The sequence below is a fragment of the Ambystoma mexicanum genome, chromosome 3p (genome assembly GCF_040938575.1).
Source record: "Ambystoma mexicanum isolate Mex_15411 chromosome 3p, UKY_AmexF1_1, whole genome shotgun sequence".
Classification (NCBI taxonomy): domain Eukaryota; kingdom Metazoa; phylum Chordata; class Amphibia; order Caudata; family Ambystomatidae; genus Ambystoma; species Ambystoma mexicanum.
Window position 1 is genome coordinate 361,235,319 of NC_090925.1, and position 22,374 is coordinate 361,257,692.

At 45.9% G+C, this 22,374-nt stretch overlaps 1 protein-coding gene across 1 annotated transcript in view; it reads left to right on the forward strand.

The window, feature by feature from the left end:
• ASXL1 (ASXL transcriptional regulator 1) overlaps positions 1-22,374 on the forward strand; it is an 858,527-nt gene that overhangs the window by 790,338 nt on the left and 45,815 nt on the right. The window lies entirely within an intron of this gene.

Sequence of the window (22,374 nt, forward strand, 5' to 3'; positions counted from 1 at the left end):
AGGTTTGAACTGTCACACACCCACCTGTACTACTGACCACTTGGATTCTTCGTTCTAATACCATATTTTCTTTTAACATTATTTCCCACTTAACCAAAAGACTATACAGTTAAAGTTGGATTGTTTGTCCAGTCTGAGCATGGGTGTTAACTGACATCAACCAGCACAGTGGCCGGGGACTAGTAAAGAGGAAATGGTTGTGCTTCATTGGCCAAGAAACATTTGGGCGCCGTTTTAGGGATCATGAACCATGTACAGGCCAGTTTTAAGTTGTAGGCCTTCAGAGATTATCTGTTTAAATCCGAAGCCTCAAACAAGGTAAATGTGGACGTTTTTGCAGAATGTAGATCATTGGGCAGCAAGTGAAGATGGCCTGGTATGCAGTCAAATAATATTTTTTTTACAAACAGTTTCCCCCCATCTTACTCGGAGCCCTTTTCCGGAATCTAATCCTAAAGAACCGTAACACTCTTAACTGAAAATTTACTTATTTTCCTCCACTGACAATTTTGATGGGTTGCAGCAAGCCAGCTTGTACCTACTTTTTTTCTGAGGAAAATCTTTTTCTCAATTTTAATCACGTTTTGCTTCAGTTAGTGGCCAGCTCTAGGAAGAACTAGCTTAAGCTGGTTTCTTCCTCCTCCTTCAACCTAGCTGGTTATTCCCTTTACCAGAGACATGACCAGTAATTCTCTCTAAAAGATCACTGTTACTTTAAAACGTTTAATAATGGAGCTCCATGCAAAGGCCCAGCTCTTTATATAGTCTAATCGCCAACTACTGGGCCTGTTTTTCCACCTGGTTGGAGGCCAAGGAAGCAACAGTTTGCTGTCTCCCTGCCTTTTTTGTTATCTCCTGATGGACCATCATATTGCAGGGTTTGCCACATTTCTTGGTAATTGATTATTACTAAACCAATTTGAGCATCACCCTATTCCCATTGCTAGATGCCCTATAAAACCGTCTTCAAGAGACGGTGGTTGCAATAGTCATTTCTCCATAGCAGACCAGCACCAAGCCTTTGTGACATGCCTTGCGATATACCACCCATCAGCTAGATTTGCTTTATTTGCATGTTGATATCCAGGTCTGTGTGCCTGCAGCTGATGTCTAAGAAGGGAAAGTTGACAATCGCAACTGATGACCTGCATGGAGGATTGCAACCTTTTGGAAGTGCTGTACCAAAAGCCAGCAGAGTCCTTTGGTGCTAGTTTGGTTTGCGTGAGGAATTTAAGGGCGTCTCACTTCTTTCCCAAAATATCCTTCACCTCCAATCCCACCCCTAGGGAAAGGCCGTCGCTTTCGGATTCTGACCCTGGGGGTGGATATGCCAGGGAGGATCACCTGGGAGGAGGAGACTTGGGAAGTGGGGATGAGGCACCCTTAGGTAAGACGAAGTATCCTCCATTTCCCTTTCATCAAGAATCAAATGTTCCCCCAGGCTTTTTATGGGCTATTTCCAATCACTTCCCTATTGTGTTAGAAAACCATCTCCCAATGTGTACCATTATGGTACTGAGACGGGCAAGAGACCACATAGGAACTTGCATTTATTCTTTATTTACTCAGACATACACAAGCACCACTCTGGTACTGGGACGACAAAGAGGGATGCCGAGCACCAAGACGGTTGTGAAATCAATGTGAATGGCCTGCAACTGAAGCCAAAGGGGCAGAATAAATGGCTCTCTTGGGTGAGGCTAATGGAGGTAGTGAGGTGATCAAGATCACCTGTGTAGTGTTTGCAGATGGAGGTGAAGGCAGGGAGATGTGTGTGCGAAGCGCTGATGTGCTTCGGGGTCGCTACAGCGGAAGCAGAGTGTGGCTGGTGTTGTCGGAAGGCACCAGGTTGCAGGGTCAGACTGTCTATCTCCTGGAGTCAAGAGGACTCCCTCTCTGGTAGCCCGAGGTGTCGAAGATTCAAGAAAGAGGGGGGCTTGCAACGGTGTCAGCGCTTCAGATTCCCCATCCCATAGAGCCCTATTGGACTCTGTGGGAATGGGGACTAAGATTTTACTGGCGCCCGACTTCCCGAGCCGCCAGACTTGTAATATCCCAGTGGCACCGGGAAGCCAGGCACTAGTAAAATATTACGAGTCTGGCGGCAACCCGCCAGTAGCACCGTCAGGGTTACCGCCCGACTCATAATGAGGCCCGATGTATCAATAAAAGAGCATCTTGAAACATTTGAAAGCACAGAAAATATAATTTCTCGAACTGTGCCAAACGCATTCTTGAGCTGGTTCGCTGGCTTTAGACCTACTCAAAGTACACTCATTTCAATACCTTACATTACTTTGCTGTTAAACCCATGTATCTGTTTCGTACAACACTATGGGATGCGTTACCACACTGCAAAGGAGTGCTTATTCATAGTAAGATCGCCATGCTGTTTTTGGTGTAAACCACCTCAACAAGCTGTTTTAATTCCGAAAGGTAATGACCAGGGGCCTGTTGTGTTCAATGTATAGCAAATGTCCAATTTCTGGACTGATTTGTGTTCCAGATCAAGGACGGTCTTCAGAATCCAGAGGCACCAGATAACACTCCTCTTTCACATCTCAAATAGAATGGTCAGCTAGTTAAATTTCCTCCCTCCGATAATAGTGTACACAGATTCAATCAAGATTGCAAGAGGCACCCTTCAATGTGTGGTCTTTGACAAGGCCATGCAAGTGCTAGAATGTATAGCAAATGTCCAATTTCTGGACTGATTTGTGTTCCAGATCAAGGACGGTCTTCAGAATCCAGAGGCACCAGATAACACTCCTCTTTCACATCTCAAATAGAATGGTCAGCTAGTTAAATTTCCTCCCTCCGATAATAGTGTACACAGATTCAATCAAGATTGCAAGAGGCACCCTTCAATGTGTGGTCTTTGACAAGGCCATGCAAGTGCTAGATATTTTCTAACCTGAAGAAAACATTGTGGGCAAGAGATCTTTTATGCAATCTTCCGGCAGCTGTAAAGCCAGCTTTGAGCTTGGACCCTTCCTGCTGACTGTACATTTTCAATTCTCTTCAATATAATCGCCTGAAAGATATTTTTTTATTTGTTTTTAATCCAGTCGGATTTTTTTACAAAAAGCAACGGCTGCAAGTAGACAAAGAAGATGATCTTAGATTCTAAAATTAGTTCCCTGATGTGGTTGAAACAGTGTTCAAATCCTGAAGCGGAAGCATCACTTTGATGATGTGCTGTATGATGTTCACTGTTGCCAACAACCATGTCAGTTTGTCTCCTATCAATTTATACCAGCAGTTTTCCTCATCTTGGAGATTGAAAGATATTATTTTTAAATGTGTAAAGTGCCTAAGCCCAAGGGCATTTAGGCGCTGTTGTGAACCAGTTACAGATAGGATGCACAATGTTTTTGCAGCCATTTAATGGTTCTGTTGAGATTGTAAGCCCTATGTGTAGTGTGGCTCCTCGGACATGGTTGCCTCTCGTGCAGACTGGATAGGACTCCTGGGGGGGAAAATGGTCAAGCATCTCAAAAAACAGGAGCAGTTTCAGGGGTGCCGTAAACATAAGAACAAAGGGATTTATTTACCGACCATCCCACACCAGTGGATCCTCAAACCAACAGTAATCAAGATCTTCAATTACGTAGCTCTCCTGCATCCATCCATAGCAAACAATGTTGACATCCTTTTGAGTAAGGTCTTATGAGGAGATAAAGATGTTGGCAGTCAATGGTGATTCACTGCCTTTTATATCCAAATATATCTTGAATTTCATAGAAATAATAAAGCCACCTGGATAACAGATAAGCATTCAAATCAACTAAAGGGCAGTTTTATACCAGACTGTTGAACTCTTCGTATTGGTCCTTCCACATCCCATACCCCATCCTCCATACCTTTTGTGAGTTGGCCCTCCTTGGGATGAGACAAAAAAATGAAACCCTTACTTTGATTGGACCAAGCAATGTCCTCCATGCACCACCCCCTGTCCTTGCCCAGGCAGTGAATTTCTCAGCTGTAGACAGGTTGGAGCCTTCAGCGTGTGCGTGTCTTCATGCTTCTCTCCCTGCCTCCCATCCTTAATTTTTTTATCTTCCTTTTATATTGCTATCGCAGTTGGCTGTCTCACCTATGCCAGGTAAAATTGAGTTTTCGTTGTTGGCTTTCCATGAGGTAGACTCTGCTGCATACTTACACTCCTTGTGTTTGAAGTATCTCGGCCAGGTTTGTTTGTTTATTTATTTGGTAATGCGCACCAAGCCCTTAGGTAGACGGTCGCAACAGAAACAGGAAATCTTAAAGCTTTGTTACAGTACAAGGAAGCAATCCTTAGAGCAGGCAATTGCAATAGGAGCAAAGTACAAGAAAACAGATACATCAAGTGCATAGCAATAGTATTGGTGAGTCCGTAGGGCAGGTGATTGCAGGATACAACAAATACATAGCAGTAGTCTTGGTGAGTCAGGACACGTTAACATAAGTATATGTGTGTGCGTAAGTACATATGCACAGATGTATGTGCGGCCTTGCCTATCTGCGTCAATGTGTGTTCAAGGTACATACAAATATGACAAAGCAGACAACCATGAGTACACGGTTAATCAAAGTACAATGTGATTTGGCTAAAAAGCAGCGGTCGAGTAAGGGCCAGAGAGGTAGAGGTGCAAGTCGTCAGTTAGGTGTCGTTGGTGTGTAGCCAATTGAGTATCTTGTCTAAATTTAGGGTAGGGTTGTTCTAGTCTGAGGTTGATTGGTAATTTGTTCCAACATTGCGCAGCTTTGACTGGGAAGCTGGTTCTTCCTGCTGTCGAAGGTTTGAACGTAGGGATTTCTAACTGGGATGAATTAGCAGATCTCATGGGACGGGTAGCTGTTCTCCTATTAATTGTATCCATTAGGTATGGAGGAGCTAGGTTATTCAGGAATTTTGAGGTGAAGGATACTGTTTTGAGGAGGATTCTGCCCGTTATTTTCATCCAGTTAATCCCTTTCCTGAATTTGGTAATATGCTCTCTGTAAGGGATGTTCAATGCTGCCCTCAGGGCATTATTCTGCAGTCTTTGAATTTTGTCTGTAATATATTTATTGGCTCCTGAGTACAGGGCGTTACAGTAATCTAATCTTGACATAATAAGAGCATTGGCAAGTGTGGTGCAGCTAGCTCTCGAAGTATGGCCTAGACGCTCTGATGAGTTTGCAAGTATAAGTTGTGGATGAGGCGAGTGAGCGGAGTTGCTTTTTGAGAGTGAGAGGAGTCCAAGTAGAATCCTAAGGTTTTGGCTACAGACATCACCTTGATAGGGTTGTTATCAATGTGAAAGGTTGTGTAGTTTGGGCTGAGTTTTTGGATGTTGGCTTCAGAGCCTAACATTAGCAACTCTGTTTTTTCGTCGTTCAGGCAGAGGCCATGAGATGCCATCCATGCCTGAATAGGGGTGTATATCTTATTCACCATGGCTGAGTCCGCCTCAAAGTTGCCCGAAAGTGGTATGAGGATCTGTGTCATCTGCATAGTAAGTGTAGGTGACACCCAGGCTGTCCAACTTGTCAAAACAGAGGCTTGGTGAAGATATTATACATAGTAGGGGAAAAGCAAGAGCCTTGTGGGACCCCGCAGGTTATTTCGATGGGGTCGGCAGAGGCTGAAGAAGTGAAGACTCTCATGGTCCGGTTAGATAAGGATTGAACCCAAGCTATAGCCTCTTTAGAGAAGTTGGCGGCAGATTGGAGGTGGTTGCATAACACTGCATGATCCACCAAGTCGAACGCTGTCGACAAGTCTAGTAGGAGTAGCGGAGCCATTTTTCCATTATCCTTTAGTTCTTCCATTTGTGTCTTAAGGTCTAGCAGCGCTGTTTCAGTGCCATGGAGAGGGCGGAAGCCCGATTGTCGTGAGCCAAGTAGGTGGTTGGCTTCCAGATAGTCCTGGATTTGTATGTAAGCAACTCTATCTAAAATTTTAAGAAGAAGCGGCACAGTGGTAATGGGTCTGTAATTAGTGGGCATAGTGGGATCCAGCGTTTGTTTTTTGAGTAACGGGAGGACCCATGATTCTTTAAGATTGGCCGGTACTATATTAGCTTTAAATGAGGAGTTGATCAGTTTGGAGATAAAAGGGGCTAGGTCTCTAGCTGCATCCTTTATTATCTGTGCTGGGCATGTGTCACCTTTACAGTTAGGATTGAGGGAGGGTATTATTTTTTCTGTTTCGGTTATGGAGATAGTCTTGAATCTAAAAGGAGTGGTTGTCCTAGTCACCGAGGGTTGACTCGTTTGTTGATCAGTGGGTGCTAGTGAGGCCTTTTTTTTTTGTTGTTGCAATTTTGCATTGTAGGGACAAGATTTTGTTCGATAGAGCATTTTGTATGTTGGTACACCATGTTTTATCCTTTGGGGAATTGTCTACCGGTTGGATTGGGGATTCTAGTTCACGGAGGATGGAGAATAATTCTTTAGTATTGGATTTAGCTTTCTCAATCCTGTCATTGAAGGTGTTCTTTTTAGCTTTAGTTATTTCTTTTTTGTACATTTTTGCAAATTCCATTAGATTATTTTTGTTATTTTCAGAGGGGGGTGACGCCAAATTTGACTGGAGTTTCCTTTTTTGTGATCTTAAGTATTTGAGTTGGGGAGTGAACCAAGCATTCAGGTGCGCTACTTGCCTAGCTTTGCGCAGTTTAACAGGAGCGATCGTGTCCAGTGCCTTAGTCATAGCATTATTAAAGGTATTTACCAATGCATCAGGGTTGTTACTTTCCATTCCAGAAATGGCAGGGAGGAGAAGAGGGATACGTTTTTCAGATGTAATATCCTTCTTACTTCTGGTGGGGAGAGGCGGTGCCATGTTGTTGGGCTTAGGGCTAAGGAGGTCTAATGCGGCAGTGAAATTTATTAGGTGATGATCTGTCCAGGATTGTGGGGCAATATCGGTAATGTTGATGTCGCAGTTTAGTTCGGACACCCAGTCAAGGGTCCTTCCTTTGATGTGCGTTGGGGAGAGGACTTTTTGCGTAAGACCATAGTCATTTAGTAAGGCTGCAATAGATTCAACATGTTTATTGTCGGTATCATTAAAGCCTCGGTTAAAGTCTCCCAACAATAGTGTTTGAGAGAGATCTTTAGTGTTATCGGCTAGAAGGCTAGTTAGGTTGTCTTCGAAGGTGCCCAGAGGCCCAGGGGGTCTGTATATCAAGTGGATAGTTTGTGCGGTTATTGGAAAGGGGCAGTTTGGCAGTGAGTACTTCACAGGATGTGAGGGGAACTGCGGTGGCAAGTCTAATAGGGTGGGTTGTTTTAAAGATGATGGCTAGGCCACCGCCTCTGGCGTTCGGCCGGTCCACTCTGATGATTTGGTAGTTGTCCGGTACTGCTAGCATGAGAGTTGGTCCTGCGGCCTCATGTAGCCAGGTCTCAGTTATGGCCAGTAAATCGAAATTGTCATTGTTTAAGATGTCAGCAATTTCAGTAGCATGGGCTACCATAAATCTGGAGTTAATAAGGGACCCTGTTGGCATTAAGGTACTGTCAAGTCATCGAGATTTTGTGAGAGAGGGTATTTGGTGAGGGGTGATTTCTAGAAGGAGTTTGGTCAGTGGCATTAGTAGTTTGCTTTAGTGTGGAAGAGTGGTTCTTAGGCCGGGTAATAGTGCACCGGTGAGAGCATTGATGTTGCAACACCCTCCGTCTGCTCGCTCGGCAGGCTTCGCTAGTGCTGGTAAAAAATGTATTTTCCCTCCAGGACACCTCGCAGACTTCCCTGAGCAGAATAAATAGCAGATATTACTTGAATTTCCTTCTTTAGTTGGCACTCTGACCAGCTCTCCTTTCGAGGGCTAAATATGTGGTCAACCCGGCAACTTGTCCCCCCTTGCAAAAAACGGAAGACGCAGAGGTCCATGCTCAGTTGCTAAGCAAGGGGCTAAGTTGTCTAATGGCTCCTCAGAAGTCAAGATGCTGACACTGCATAGTGGTCTCACAGCCGCCAGCAGTGCTATATGTATTTCTTGTTCTGTCCAAGCCCTACTCTGTGTACAACGTGAAGGTGCTCAAGAAGATGATGCTGGTAGAGGTGGAATGGCCACCAGTGCAGACCCCGGAGATTACAGTACCAGAGGTACCCTTTACATAGTCTGTTGATTTAACAGAAGTCCGGAATCCCCATCCAAAAGGTGTGATGGCAAAGGCCTTCAAGCTATGGCAGAGACCTTATCCGACAACTGTGGTCAACAGACTGATTCATATAACAGACATCTTTCCTTCAGTGAAGGTGTACCTTTCCTCCCACCTGCGCTAAATGAATTGTAATGCTCAGACATCAGCCAAACAAAATTTCTGGGAAGAGTTGGCTGGCCTTGAGCACTACTTACCTTCAACCAAGCAGGACATTTTAGCAGTGAACCATGTGGCCCAGTATTGCTGCATTTGATCATATTGACAACTGCAAGCTGAATGTTTCTTTGGGTTTGTTTGCTGCAAGGTTTTCAAGAGTGCTGCGAAGTTCCCCGCTGATGTACAGGAGAGGATCTTGCCCAGCTTCCTTTGAGGAAGAGGTTCTTGGCACCCCTCAGACTGGCAAGTCTCCCGTAGTTCTCGCCAAGCTGCTGCAAAAGCCTTTGTCACCTCGGAGCAATTCAGATTCAAGGTCTTGATCTTTTGAGGGGATTGAAAGATTTCCAAGAGTGACGTGTCCTTCAGGGAGATCACTGTTCCTCTCAGAAGTGAAACAGAAAGCAGCAGATGAGGCCCAGGTGCTATTTCCAGCACCCACCAACCCTCACTCAGACCATTCCTCATTACAGGGTCTTCAACAGACCCATGACTATTTTAAGTTAAGAGGATTATTAGTGTGATGATGCTACAGTCTCCTGCATCTCTAGTCCCACAGTCCCCTCCAACTATGCCTACCATGACTACAGCAGCGTGCATGCTCCATCTGACCCTCTGACGATACTGGAGCCAACGTAACCACTGCCTCTCACATAGGTCCCACCACCTCATTGGCCATCGGCTCCAACCACCTAAGACAAGGATTGGTCAAGTGAAGGGGAGGTTGACGTGCTCATTCTGCAAAGGCTTTCCATGACCAGATGCTCAGCCTGGCTATATTCCTAGGCGTTTCTGGTCCTGAAGTCCCCCAACAAGTCGAATGTCCTCGCTGAGGTCCTGGCCCTCATCTTCTGGTAGATCCTTAGTACATATTGATGTGTGCGCTAAAGCTTGCGAGATCTGGTAGAAACTCCTCTCTGTGCAACCAGCAACAGGAGACTTCAGGCACCTCTAATAAATTGTGCCTCAATGCTCTCCCGCAATTGCACTTCACACTGGTAGCTTCTGCCTCACTTTACGCTAGCCTTCTACTTCAGTCAGTGCCTCGTCCTCTCCCTTATTCTGGAAGGATGACTAACTTCTGAAGACTTGAAGTCTCAAGATCTACACCACCGCCTTTTTGCAAATTGGTGACTTTCAATCTTTAATCCCCCCTGAGAAATAGCAAGCCTTTAAACCAAGCATGATGAAACGGAAGCTCATCACTCCGGACTTGCTTCAGACATCCCCCACATCGATGCATTCAGTAGAGGCATGACTTTGGGTGCCGACAAGCAAAGGTTGGAATTAATGCATGCAGCCAAGTTTGCTCAGGCGGTTCAAGGCTAGATAGTGGACCTGCCCTTCTCTTTCATCTATCCATGGACGAAGAGCTAAACAAAAAGGAAGAACTCAGCCCAAACTGCCAAGTCTATTACAGTCCTCTCTAAGCCCGGACATGGATCATGTTAGCAGCCCATCTCCAGGGATGCAAGCAGAGGTCCTTCAGTGGGGTTTGTTATCAAAAAAGAAAAGCCAGTAATCCCAAAAGGCCCCCCTAGCGGCCATAGAAGAAAGCAGCATTGCTCCTCTTCCAAAGGCCTTTGCTGAATTGTGTGCTACAGCTTCAGGAGATCCAGAATAAGCAGTGACTGGTCGATTCAGTTCCATATCACACCCATCGGCTGCAAGCCTTCCCTTTATCCCCCACCCCTTCACTTTCCTCACTGTGAGACCATTTCTGAGAACCCTTGGACACTCTCCAAAGTCTCATGGGCTACTGTTTTTCTGATCCTATGACCCTTCTTCCTCCTCATCGAGATGGGATCCATTCCGCTTCCGGGAGAGGTCAACAAGCTTCTCTCCATCGAGGCAATAGAAACCATTCCCTCAGACCAGAGGGATCAGGGCTTCTACTCCCGTAAGAGGCACCCACCTAGCCTCCCTGAACTCCTACTTATGCCATCTCCTTTTTTTGCTGTCCTGTCAGAAAAAGAAACCATCTGAGGATGTTGACACAAGAGGGATCATGGGTTACATTGCACGTGTGATTTGAATACTGGGGCATAAACGCCTCTGTCGATGCCCTTTTACTTTGTAATTAAAATGCATTTGTATTCATAACACACCACTAATAGATCAAAATGCATCAAGGTGCGACGAACGTTGAATGCAGTGTTTATTCTTAAATGATTTATATTTACTCAAGCCCAAACATTACCAATACAGCCAAGCCTTGATAGTTTTACAAATTGCAAAAATATCCTGACGGAGGAAATTCTAGATTCTTGGAGCAACTATGGAAACCTCTGTACTGAAACTTTGAAATGCAAATCGATAACCTCTTCTCTTTAGAGTATAGGGATTTGGAAGGAATATCTATGAATTTTATTTTGAAGGGAAGATGGGGCGAATCCATGAAGACATTTGCACCTTAGGCAGAGTATTCTTTTTTTTTTTTATATATATATTTTTTTGTCAAAATCTTTTTATTGAAACATTGAATTAGAGTGTCACTGCAAATTACATTAGTCTCATGAGCAGTGAATCAACATTTCATTTTAACTTTTGCCTTCATCCATTGTACCGACTTCATCAACATGCTCATAGAAAGGAGTCAAAATCATCGTTTATCACTGCAATTGCGACATTAGTCTGGTAAACAACGCATCAACATTTCATTTCAACACCTTTGTTATTTATTCAGTAACTATAATTTCACCAACATCCTCCGGGTCGAGGATAGCCCAACTTGAAATCCTATAGCGCTCTTAAATGAGAGAGAGAGAAAAAAAAATACTAAACAAAACTCACCACAGCTAGCAACAGTTCGCAACATTACCCTCTGAGGAGATATATCTCCCCCCAGACCGGATTTCAGTCTACCGGGTACACCAGCCACATCAGGAGCTTGTCAAGGTTGAAGAAGGTGCTTAACCAATCTAAGCTGAAAAAACATGTGTTCTTTTTCTGTGACATGATCCAAGAATGGGCCCCAGATACGAGAGAACTTGGATGTCTGCCCTTCTATTGCGGACGTTAGTTTGTCCACCCCAAGCAGTTCCTAAACCCTTACCTACCAGTACGCTATATGGGGGCCCTCTATTTCTTTCCAAAATCGGGCTCGTGTAAGACAGGTCGCCATAAGCAAATGAGTAATCGGGCTAGCTCTAGGGCCAGACCTGGGGTAAGAACCGTCATCCGGTACGTCACCTAGTAGCATTATCAACGGATCCATGGGGAGCAGGGTTCCGCATATATCTTTGACCTGATTTCTAGCCAGTAGGATTGGATGACCGGACAATGCCACCACAAGTGACCCAGGTCTCCCCTCCCCCCACAGCCGTGCCAACATGAGTCAGGGTAGTCTGGATTTATCGCGTGTAGCTTCTGTGGGGAGAAATACCATCGGAAGCAAATCTTAAGTGCGCATTCTCTGTCGTGCACCTGGAAGACCTATGAGCTCTATCCCAAATTCTCTGCTATGATTCCTGAGGTATCTCAATCCCCAGTTCTCTCCCATGCCAACATATAAGGGAGTTTCTCATCTTCGGGGACGCTTTCCTGGAGGCGATAGCAAGTCGCTAATTTGAGCACTCTGCCATCCAAGACCGTTATTTCTATGCCTGTCGGCAGCCTTGTGGCAGCCTTTTTAACGATCGGATTAGTGATCCAATGCCGAAGCTGTATATATCTAAATCTCTGTCTCCGGGAGGTTAAATTTCTCCTTGCATTGGGCGAAGGTCAGCCGAACATGTCTACATAGAGCTCCTGCAGTCTCAGGGGTCCCTCCCTTGACCAGAGTTGGTACGAGCTGGGTTGAAGGCCAGGAGTCGAGGCTGGATTCTGCGTGACCGGGGAGTGTGGACTTAAGCCCAAGGGGATTCCCCGTGGCTCACACTGCCTATCCCAACAAGGAAGAATGGAACCAGTAGTTGGAAGGAGGGGCCTCCTGAGAGCCGCAAGCCTCCCGCAGGAGGGAGGGGCGGTGAGAGAGAGGAACCCCAGAGAAGTGCTGCTCGATATCCCGCCATTTAGGGGGGGTCAGCTGGGTTAATCCAGCCCAGCATAGGGGCGATTTGGGTTGCTCGATTAGTATCTGAAGAAGTAGTAGTATCAGTAGAAGATACCATCTGAGCCCAAGGCCTCCCAGCTGCCTACCCCGAGTGAGAAGCTTGCGCTGAATTCTAGGTGTTTTCCGCTGCCAGATAAATCGGCTTATCTCCTTCTGCAGGTCTAACAAGTCTCGCTCCGGAATTAGAACAGGGAGAGCTTGAAACGTATAAAGAAGCCGAGGGAGTAAGGTCATTTTAACTGCGCTTATGCACCTCAGCCATGATCTCTCCTGAAAGGCCCACTTTTGTAGAGATTCCTTGGAATCTTTTAGCAAGGGAAGGATGTTGGCTTTCAGCAGGCCCGTGTAGGTAGGAGTCCGATGCACTCCGAGATACGTAATCTTGGAGTTCTTCCAGTTTAGGGAATGAGTGTTCCGCAAGGCACTTAACGTGTCCGGGGATTCAGACAGCTTCAAGCCTATCGATTTTGCCGTATTTATCATGAATCCCGAGATCAGTACGAAGTGGTCGAGCAGATCCATAAGCGGGGGGACCGAAGCCTGGGTCTCCCTTAAGAAACAGAGCACATCATCTGCGTATAGCGCAACTTTGTGGCACTGGTCTCCCATTTCAAACCCCTGAATTTTCGGGTGGAGATGGATATTTTGGCTGAGGGTTTCATCGCTAGTGCAAAAACTAGTAGGGACAGGGGGCACCCCTGCCTGGTCCCCCTACCAAGGGGTATATGGGGTGTCCATTGAGAATTCACTCGTATTCGGGTGGAGGGGATCTGGAAATTCGACAGGGCCAGTCTGAGGAATTTCGGGCCAAACCCAAAACCCTTTAAGACTAATTGCATGTAGTCCCAGGACCTGCTATCGAATGCCCTGTGGGCGTCCAAGGACAGGAGCAAGAGGCGGCCTGGAGTGGAGGGGGCGAGAGCTATTAGGTCTATTGCCCTGCAGATGTTGTGGGCGGACCGACCCTGAATAAAGCCAGTTTGATCCCGATCTATGATTGAAGGTAAGACCTCTCCCATCCGCCGTGCTATGACCCTGCTAAATAGTTTTGCATTTGAATTAAGCAAAGCTATAGGCCCGTAGGACAAACATTCCGCCCGGTCCTTCCCTGGTTTCAGAATTAGGGTTGTATTTGATTCTGCCATGGACTGTGTAACAGAGCCTGTTTCCCATAAGACATTAAATAACTTTGTGAGATGGGGTGTGAGCTCCTTGCAAAAGGTTTTATAAAACTTATTTGCAAACCCGTCTGGGCCCGGGGCTTTGCCAAGGGGGAGCGATTTGATAGCTGATTCGACTTCCTCTGCGGATATTGGGTCTTCTAACGTCTCCTGTAAAGCTAGTGGCAGCTGTGGGAGGTTTGCTTTGGTTATGAAATCATTGGCGATTTGTGGGTCCCCCCGATGCAGGGCTGCGTGTTCCCTAAAGAGATACTCAACAATACAGCGTTTACCCTCTTCGGAGGAGGTGCCTTTGCCTTTCTTCTCACGTAGGAAGTCTATCCTATTTTGTTTTGCCTGTTTCCCCAACTTGGCTGCTAAAAATGTATTAGCCTTGTTTCCCTTCGTGTAATAAAATTGCTTGGTACGCATCATGCAGTAGGCCTCCCTCCCCATATGATGTGCCTCAAGCGCTTTCGTAGCCATCCGCAGGTCTGTCATTGAGCGCCGTCAGAGTTTCTTCTTGTGTACCTCCTCCAATCAACGAGCTTCACTCTCCAAGTGTTCCTGCAATAATCTCCTAGCCCTCCCCCCTGTGCGGCCTGCTCCATAAAGTGCCCCCTGATTACTGCCTTACTTGCATCCCAGATTGTGCCCCAGCTCACATCCCCAGTGCCCCCCTGATTACTGCCTTACTTGCTTCCCAGATCGTGCCCCAGCTCACATCACCAGTATCATTCTCCTTGTAGTATAGTTCCATGGATTCTTTTATATGGGCACACATCACTTGGTCGTCTAGTAGGAAATCATTTAGTCTCCAAGGGGGTCTCAGAGGAGGGGTATCTCGAAGAGGGGCTATTGTCAATAAAACAGGGGAGTGGTGTGAGGGCGCCTCAGGGAGTATATCAACATCTAACACCATCTGGATGAACGAGTCTGAGATAAAAAAAACATATCCAGCCTTGAGAATCCCCCATGGGGCACGGATTAGAAGGGACCAGGAGGGCTGTGTGAGGGTTTATTTATATAAATCCACTTGGTAATGCAGGGGAACCACTGATGATGAGGGATTTCATATGTAGGAGGGATTTGCAGATATTGACTGTCACTCTTACCTCTTGACACTGTCGTGGTGGGGATGCCAGTTCTGACCAGTTTGAGTGGCGTGGCTATGTTATGTGGTGTATAAATCACATTAGATATGGGGGGTTCTTGTGCGCTGCTGTGGATATGAGACCCAATGGGGCTTGTGGGACAGAAGGGGTAAATACTGTGACATGGTTTTACTCAGTCCATGGGGTAATCTCGATGTATCATATTTAAGGGCAAAGTTGATGTTTGTATATACAATCGTATTTGGGTGGGGGTCTCCTATATTCACCTTAGTTTCATGGTATTGCTGTGGATGATGTGGATATCTTATAGGACGATGTGCTTCTCGGTTGATATTGGTGTATTCTCTGCAAGTTGGTGCGAGGAAACATGAAACATGTGAATGGTGTTGAAGCTTCATCATTTGTAGCTGGATTAAGATAGGATAATTTGTGTGAGGGATGGTACTGGGCTATCTTGACCATGAGGTACTGCACGCGATACTGGATTTGTTCCATTCCCTGGTGTGCTATTTCTTTCTTTTCCTGGGGGGATGTGATGTGGGGAGGTCCTGGGTTTCGCCACTGAATAGACCAAAATGCATACTTGGCTTTATTTTAATTGATGGAGGTGGTATTAGGATGTATGCTTTTTTTGGGGGATCCTACTTGCCGACCCAAGGGAGGGGGTGGGGCAGTCCCTTTCTGCGTGAAAGTGAAAGAAGTTCTGGAGGGTTGGGTGGTTCAGACCCAAGAAAGTTTTTATATTTTCTGTTTTTGTTTTTTATACTAGTTATAGGTTTGTTTATACTAGTTATAGGTTTAAGTTTTGTTGTGTTGTGTTATTTGAATTCATCACAAGGGATGTGAGACGGGATCTGCTCATTTCTTACTCTTATCAGAGGAGTTTGAGCGTGGTATCCTGGAATGTAAATGGTGTTCATTGTGCTAACATGAGGAAAGTGATTTTGATCAAACTGGAAGAAATGGGAGCAGATGTTGCATTGCTTCAGGAGACTCATCTGCTGGATACAGATATAGATAAATGGAAACGGGGATGGGTCAGCAATGCTTATTGCTCATCCTTCACTACTAGTTCTAGAGGTGTGTGTATTCTGTTTAAAAGAAATTTGCCAATCACAGAAATGAAATGTGAGAAAGATGCTGAAGGGAGGATTGTTCGTGTAACTGCAAAAATTCAAGATGTTCCATATTGTTTCTGCAACATATATGCTCCGAATGGGGGGAGATGGGAGTTTTTTCATCTCTCTAGCACAGTTTTTACAGAATATGCATGGCAGTAATGTTATTATTGGGGGGGGCTTTAATGTTGCTCTGGATCCTGAGTTAGATAAGTGGAGGGGAGCTATGGACAGTGCGAATGATCTGAAAAGAGTGGCATTAAAAAGACTAATGGATGAATGGAACTTCTCAGATGTATGAGATTGCAGAACCCTTCAGCGAGGCAATACACATTTTTCTCTGCCATACATAAAATATATTCAATGATAGACCGTTCATTACGGGACCGCCAGGGTCGTATTGAGGCCCCTAGACTCCTATTACATCTGTTATTGTAATGTAACGATAGAAGAAAAGTATCAGCCCTGTACTGTGAAGAGTAAGAACATAGAAGTGATACAAAATACCTGTCTGTCAATCACTGCGACGAAAATACCAAAAGAAGTTATGAAGAGTCCAGTTCAACACAAAGGACTATCTTGAGTAAGCCCCAGCATGGCATAATAAAAGGGGGCGGGCAAAGAGAACCAGGAAGGGAAACAGCGAGTTTGAAATTGACTGGCAGTGGGAAGCTGGTAATTCGGAGAACGCTGGTTTGTGCACTCCCTGAGAAGAGGCTGGAAAGAGGCTATCCAGAGCCTGCTGGTCCCTGGTGAGATGTTCGAATAGGAATAGAAAAGAGCCCTAACCTTGACGTGCTGGAAGTGAAGCACGCCGAGGATGGACCAAGGCAGGTCTGTGAACCCAAAAGAGAACAGGAAGGAACAGAGCACGAGATGTGGTGGAATGGAAGAGCAGAGTGAAGAACCCTTTCTTTGCTGATACCACAGATAGACACCGAAGCGTGTCAAGTGAAAAAAATGGAAGACCACAGAGAAGCCGTCCTGACTGTAAACAGAACAGAAACCAGGAAGAGCGCTCACCCGGTGACACAACCCCATTATACTAAAGGTAAAGAGGAGAGCAGGATACCCAGGCATATGGTCATGAAAGATAAATGGGCCAGTCATACTTGTGTGTTTCGCAAAACCGCATATAAAGATTGGAGTAATCTTACTCCTCCCAGTGAGTGGCAAGATCACAAGAAGAGCAATAGTCAGCCTACTTGTTTCAGTAAAAAAAAAGAGGACAGGGGGTTGTTCGGAGGACGGATTTGGTGTCTTAAGGAAGAAGGAAGGTAGACCAAGACAAGAATCTGAGAAAATCTAGACCGGAATAGGAAGAGCCAAGGAAACCAAAATACAAAAGCTTGGAAAAGCCCCTTTAAATAACTAAAGGACTTGTTACAAGAGATAGCAAGAGACTATCTGAAGAGTATGTATTAAGGAGAACTTTGTTGAAAAGCAATCCAGGAGAAGGGAGTCCTTCTCCTGGCCTTTAGTTTAGTATTGGTGGTAGGGTCCGGGCAGCTTAGGTTTGGATGGAGGACAGACCTTTAGACGAACACCCTAGTTTAGTTAAGTAGGGAAACCTTTAGGGAAAACATTTGAAAATGGCACCTATTGCTCTATCTCCTCGTTCCACATATCATAGATTAGCCTTCCTCATGGACTCCGCTCAACAGAGCCTACCGACAGCCGAAAAACGTACCTGCATCCAGCTCTGAGGTTTCAGAGGTTCGGAGTTAGGCGGCCTACGACTCTTCAGGCTTCGACCTACACAGTAGGAAAAGTGGGGGTGGGCACTTCTAATTGTACATTTAGAGAAGAATGTCTACATATATACTCCTACGTCCCTTCCCCTTTTCTCCATACTTTTGGGACATTCCATCCATCAGGACGGGACCGGAGCACTTTTGAAGCATCAACAATAATTTGTCCTTTTATTTTTTTACGTGATGCCACCGCACTTGACCGTAGCCCTGCCTTCCTGGCCTCCACCCTGCGCACCACCCTTCAGTCCTTTTTTCTGCGCAGTCGGGGTCTGATGCACTTGCATCGTGGGGAATGTTTTCTTTTTCCCACTGTTCCTTCTTGTTCAGGTACCACGGTCCTCTTCTCCTATGCCGGAGCGTCAGGGATTTGTGTCCTGTCTTTGTGCAAACATTGTTTCGCAAGGGCAGATCCTCATTCTCTGTCTGGAGTTCTGGGGCCCGGAACATCGGTGGGACTTTTGTCTCTACTGCGACTTTCTGTCAGGGAACTCCAGCATAGGCTCGTCAAGTGGGAGATGTTACAACGGCTTCCTCCTTCACCTTTGCAGCAGTTCATAGACAAAAAGGGAAAATGTCCGGTAAGTGCCTTCCTTTTTGGGACACCCCGGCCAGGGGACTTCTTCCTGGGGTCTTCTGGTTCCAGGAGGGGTTCAAGTGACTCTTGAACCAGGGTTCTGCCTGAGGTGTCCCGAAAGGGATCTAATCTGGATTCCAGAGTTTTCTCCAAGACACCCTGTCAAAGGGCTACAAAGACCGTTTCTTCCTCTGAGGTTCCCCATCTAGGGGCTAAGACTAAGCCTAACGCTTCTGGGGCTGCTGCAACCAGGATTATTCCCGAGGTTTCCCAGTCTGGGACTAAACGTACCAAGCCTAGTCTCAAGGTTTCCTGTCAAGTGACTAAAGGTACTGGGGTAAAACCAGAGGATCCCCAGTTAGGGCATTTTTCAAAGACCAGCAGGATCAAGGAGCTCCATTTAGGAGCTCTGGCTACCGGGCGTGACCCTAAGCTTCACCACAATCTTGTGGTTGTACCGGTCTTTCTGAGGGGGCAAAAGCCCTAAGTCTTCAAGTACCGGCACTGCCGAGGATCCCTCACTAAGGGCTAATTCTTCTGCAGAAACCAAAAGGGTTGAAAAGTGCTCCAGTTCTGCTAGGACCGACTCTGCAGAGGTGCCCTGTCGGAGGGCTAAAACTAGTACAAAAGCCCCTGCAATCCCTGTCATGACAATGGCCTTACTGAAACCTGTGGCACGGATCACTTCAGGCACAGGGACGTCATTTAGGGGTCACCAGAGGTCGCAAGAGCGACCTCTGCCGATTGGCTAGCGACCTTTTCCAATCTCTTGCCACGTCTGAGGGTGCGAGGCAAAGCGTGTGTGGGCTCCTACGTTTTGCGGCTTGCCTCGCAGCTTTAAAAGCTTGTATTTGGAGCAGAGTCCATTCCAGCCTGTAACTCTCTTCGAAGGGAAGCAGCTTCTGCTGTTTCAAAACTGGAGACGACAACAAAGCCCACGTTGCTGGCGCAGCCCAGGCCGCTTTGCCAATCAGTGAGTGCTCATTTGCCTTGGCTGCTGGCAGGTGGGGGGAGGGCTGGCGGCTGCAGTGCTAAAGCGAACCCCAGATTGTCTGCAGGCTATATTGACAGTGATCATCAGTCACCTGCCCAAGCTCCCTTCGGCCGCAAAGGCAGACCAAAGGTTGCACTGGGACACAGGCTTTGGAAAGGCACGAAAAGGCATGCACCTCCCAGCAGCGGGCCCGCTTCATCTGAGCACAAAGTCTGCCCCCGTGGGCCGTGAGGTTTGAAAACGTATACAAAGTCTCGGGAGAACTTGTTTAAATATGTAATATAGCTGCACAAAGGGAAAGCTCTGCTTGCAATTACTGCATTATTTAAAGGAATAGTGCGCTCAAATATTATTGGCAAAAAAGATGGCCAATAATCAAATATCTAAAATATTTTTTTTTAAAGTCCCTATGTAAAGTATTGAGCAAATGAAGCTCAAACTTTAAAATGGGAAGCACTAGGAGGCATCTATTTTTTGAAATGGATGCTGCCTGTGCTTGCCCTTGCAGCACTAATGAAGCAAAAGCCAGCCAGCTGTAGTTAACAAAAGCTACCACTGGGTGGCTTTTGCTTCATTGGTGCCGGAGGACGGAGACCAGAGACTGCAGGCAGGATAGCTGCATCTTGGTAAGTGCCAATTTCTTTTTTTTATTTTAAATTACCACTAGCTGCAGTTTTTTTCTAAGTTTTCCGAGCTGGAAGAGCTTTTAAAATGTTGTTGTATTTGTTTGTGGTAGCTTCAGCTTGGAGCCCACGTTGTTGTATTTGAAAACGCTGCAGGTTTCTTTCTAAGTTTCTCACGCTCGTCCGATATCGAACGCCAAGGTAAGCTAGCGCGCGGGGAAGAGTCCTTCAAGTCTGCAAAAAGACTAAAAGACTCTGGAGAATCGAGAAAAAAATCTCGTCATTAGTCGAGGCGATCGAGGTCGAAAAGGCGATCGAGGAAGTCCTCTTCATCGAAAAAATCAAAAAAGCAACGTCCTAGATCTTCGTCCTCTTCTTCTTCCTCGCCCGACAGAAGGTTAATTTCTTGTCCTTCTAAACATGATTCCCCCAAAAAATTGGAGACCTTTAGGGCTTCATTGTAAAAAAAATGTAGAGAAGGCGGCCCGACCCCCCTCAAAAAAGTTGCGTGAAGAGCATGCCCCTGTCCACTCTAAAAGTTACAGAGGGAAATCTAAAACGTCTCGCACTAGATCCGACAAGTCGAGGGCGTCCTCGGTCGATGATTCTCCAGCACCTCATGAGATTATACAAAAACCTCTGGTGCATAAATCGAGGTTGCCAGAGGACAAAAGGGCATCCTCATCGTCGGAAGTCAGCTATCGACTCGACGTGTCCTTCGGCGACTTCGTCAAAGCCAAGAATGGCGTTGATACCTTCGGCCTCGGCGTCAAAGCCTTACTCGACATCGGAGCCCTCCTCGATGACCTCAGGCATTCCTTCGAGCGGTTACCAGACATTTGGTCGAAAAAAAAAAATGGTCGAAACCATTTGGTCGAAAGACAAATGGTCGATTTGTTTTTTTTCCCTTTTTTTGGGGGGGGGTCCCCTCCAACCCCCTTTTTTTTCTAAAAAAAAAAACCTTTTTTTCCCTAAACTAAAACCTAAAAAATATATATATTTTAAAAAAAAAAATTCGACCATTTGGTTTTCGACCAAATTCCGTCAACCAAATGTCTTTCGACGAAATGTCCGGACACCCCTTTGAGCATATCGAAGCCATTGTCGATTCATTTGATGCCTTTGTCGGGGAAATCTTTTATACCATTTCAAAGACAACTATGGCTAAAACTAGGTCTAGTCAACCTTCACCAGACATTTCTTTTCCACCCTCAGCCCAGGCAGGAATTTTTTTAATTATATATCTGCTATTTTTGAGGAACAAACCTCTGAAGAGGAGATTACATCAGCTGGTGTTCAATTTGGGACAAGAGAGGTCCCTGAGGAACTAGTAGATCCTAATTCAACTATGACAGACCTTTATGACTGCCTACAACTCGGCTAATGGCCTAGATACCTCACCTGAGGTAGAATTTGAAAGACCTGACCATGCTGAACCGGGGTATAGGAATCTTGTGGGAAGAGCGATATATTTTATGGGGTGGAAGTTAGTGTCTCCAAGATATGACCAGGGTGACTTAACTGATATTATTGATGAAGGACCTCAAAGACCCAGTCCTTACTTTCCACAACTCTCTTCAACAGAGAGTTATGACAAATTGGGAGACCCCCGAGTCTTTACCAGCTGTAAACAAGAAATGTATAGGAAAGTATAGACCTGCTTCCTCGGATCCAGAGTATTTGTCAAAACACCCTTCACCTGAAAGTTGGTGATTCAAGCTGCGACTGCAAATAGACAATCGACTTCTCCAGCATTGGATCTTTCATGGATTCACATTCTTAGAATATTCCCCGTTGTCAGACTGGGATCCTCTGTACAGACTTTTCGGAGTTCGTGAGTTAGACGTTTCGGAGGATTGTCAAAAAATTCTGCAGGCGGCTCGAGCCCCTTCTACCAACAAATCTTACACCTATAAGTGACTGAGGTTCTGTGAATGGTGTCGAGGACAGCAAGGCCTACAACCGTTGACCCCGGAACAAGTTCTACCTTACCTGCTTCTCTTGGCGGAGAGGGGTTTATCCTTCACATCGAAAAAGGTGCACCTGGCGGCCATCTCGAGGTTCACGAGGAAGAGGCAGTCGTCTCCTCTATTCAGCGACAGACTTGTGAAACACTTCATGAGGGGTTTATTTCGAACTTTTCCCCCGGTAAAACGTTTCCCTCCAACTTGGAGTCTCAACACAGTGTTGACAGGGTTAATGAAACCACCCTTTGACCCTATGGCCACGTCGGACATGAAATTCATATCGTGGAAGTTGCATTCTTAATTGCTATCACATCAGCTAGGAGAATCTCGGAACTGCAAGCGCTGGTCGTAGACGCGCCATTCTTAACATTCTTTAAGGACAAGGTGGTCCTGGCAACTAATCCTACGTTCGTCCCAAAAGTTCCGACAGTGTATCACAAACACTCGTCCATTGTTCTCCCTACTTTCTTCACGACCCCATCATCAGCAGCAGAAAAAGCTCTTCATACCTTGGACGTTAAGAGGGCTCTGAAATTTTACCTACATCGTACACAGGAACCTAGGTCTACTCGACAACTGTTCATCGCATATGGTCCGTCGATGAGGGGAAAAGCAATCTCTAAACAAGGATTGGCTCGATGGGTCTCATCGACGATTGCGTTTTGCCACTCCAAGGCCGGAAGGCCGCTGCAAGGGCATCCTAGAGCCCAATCTACCAGATCA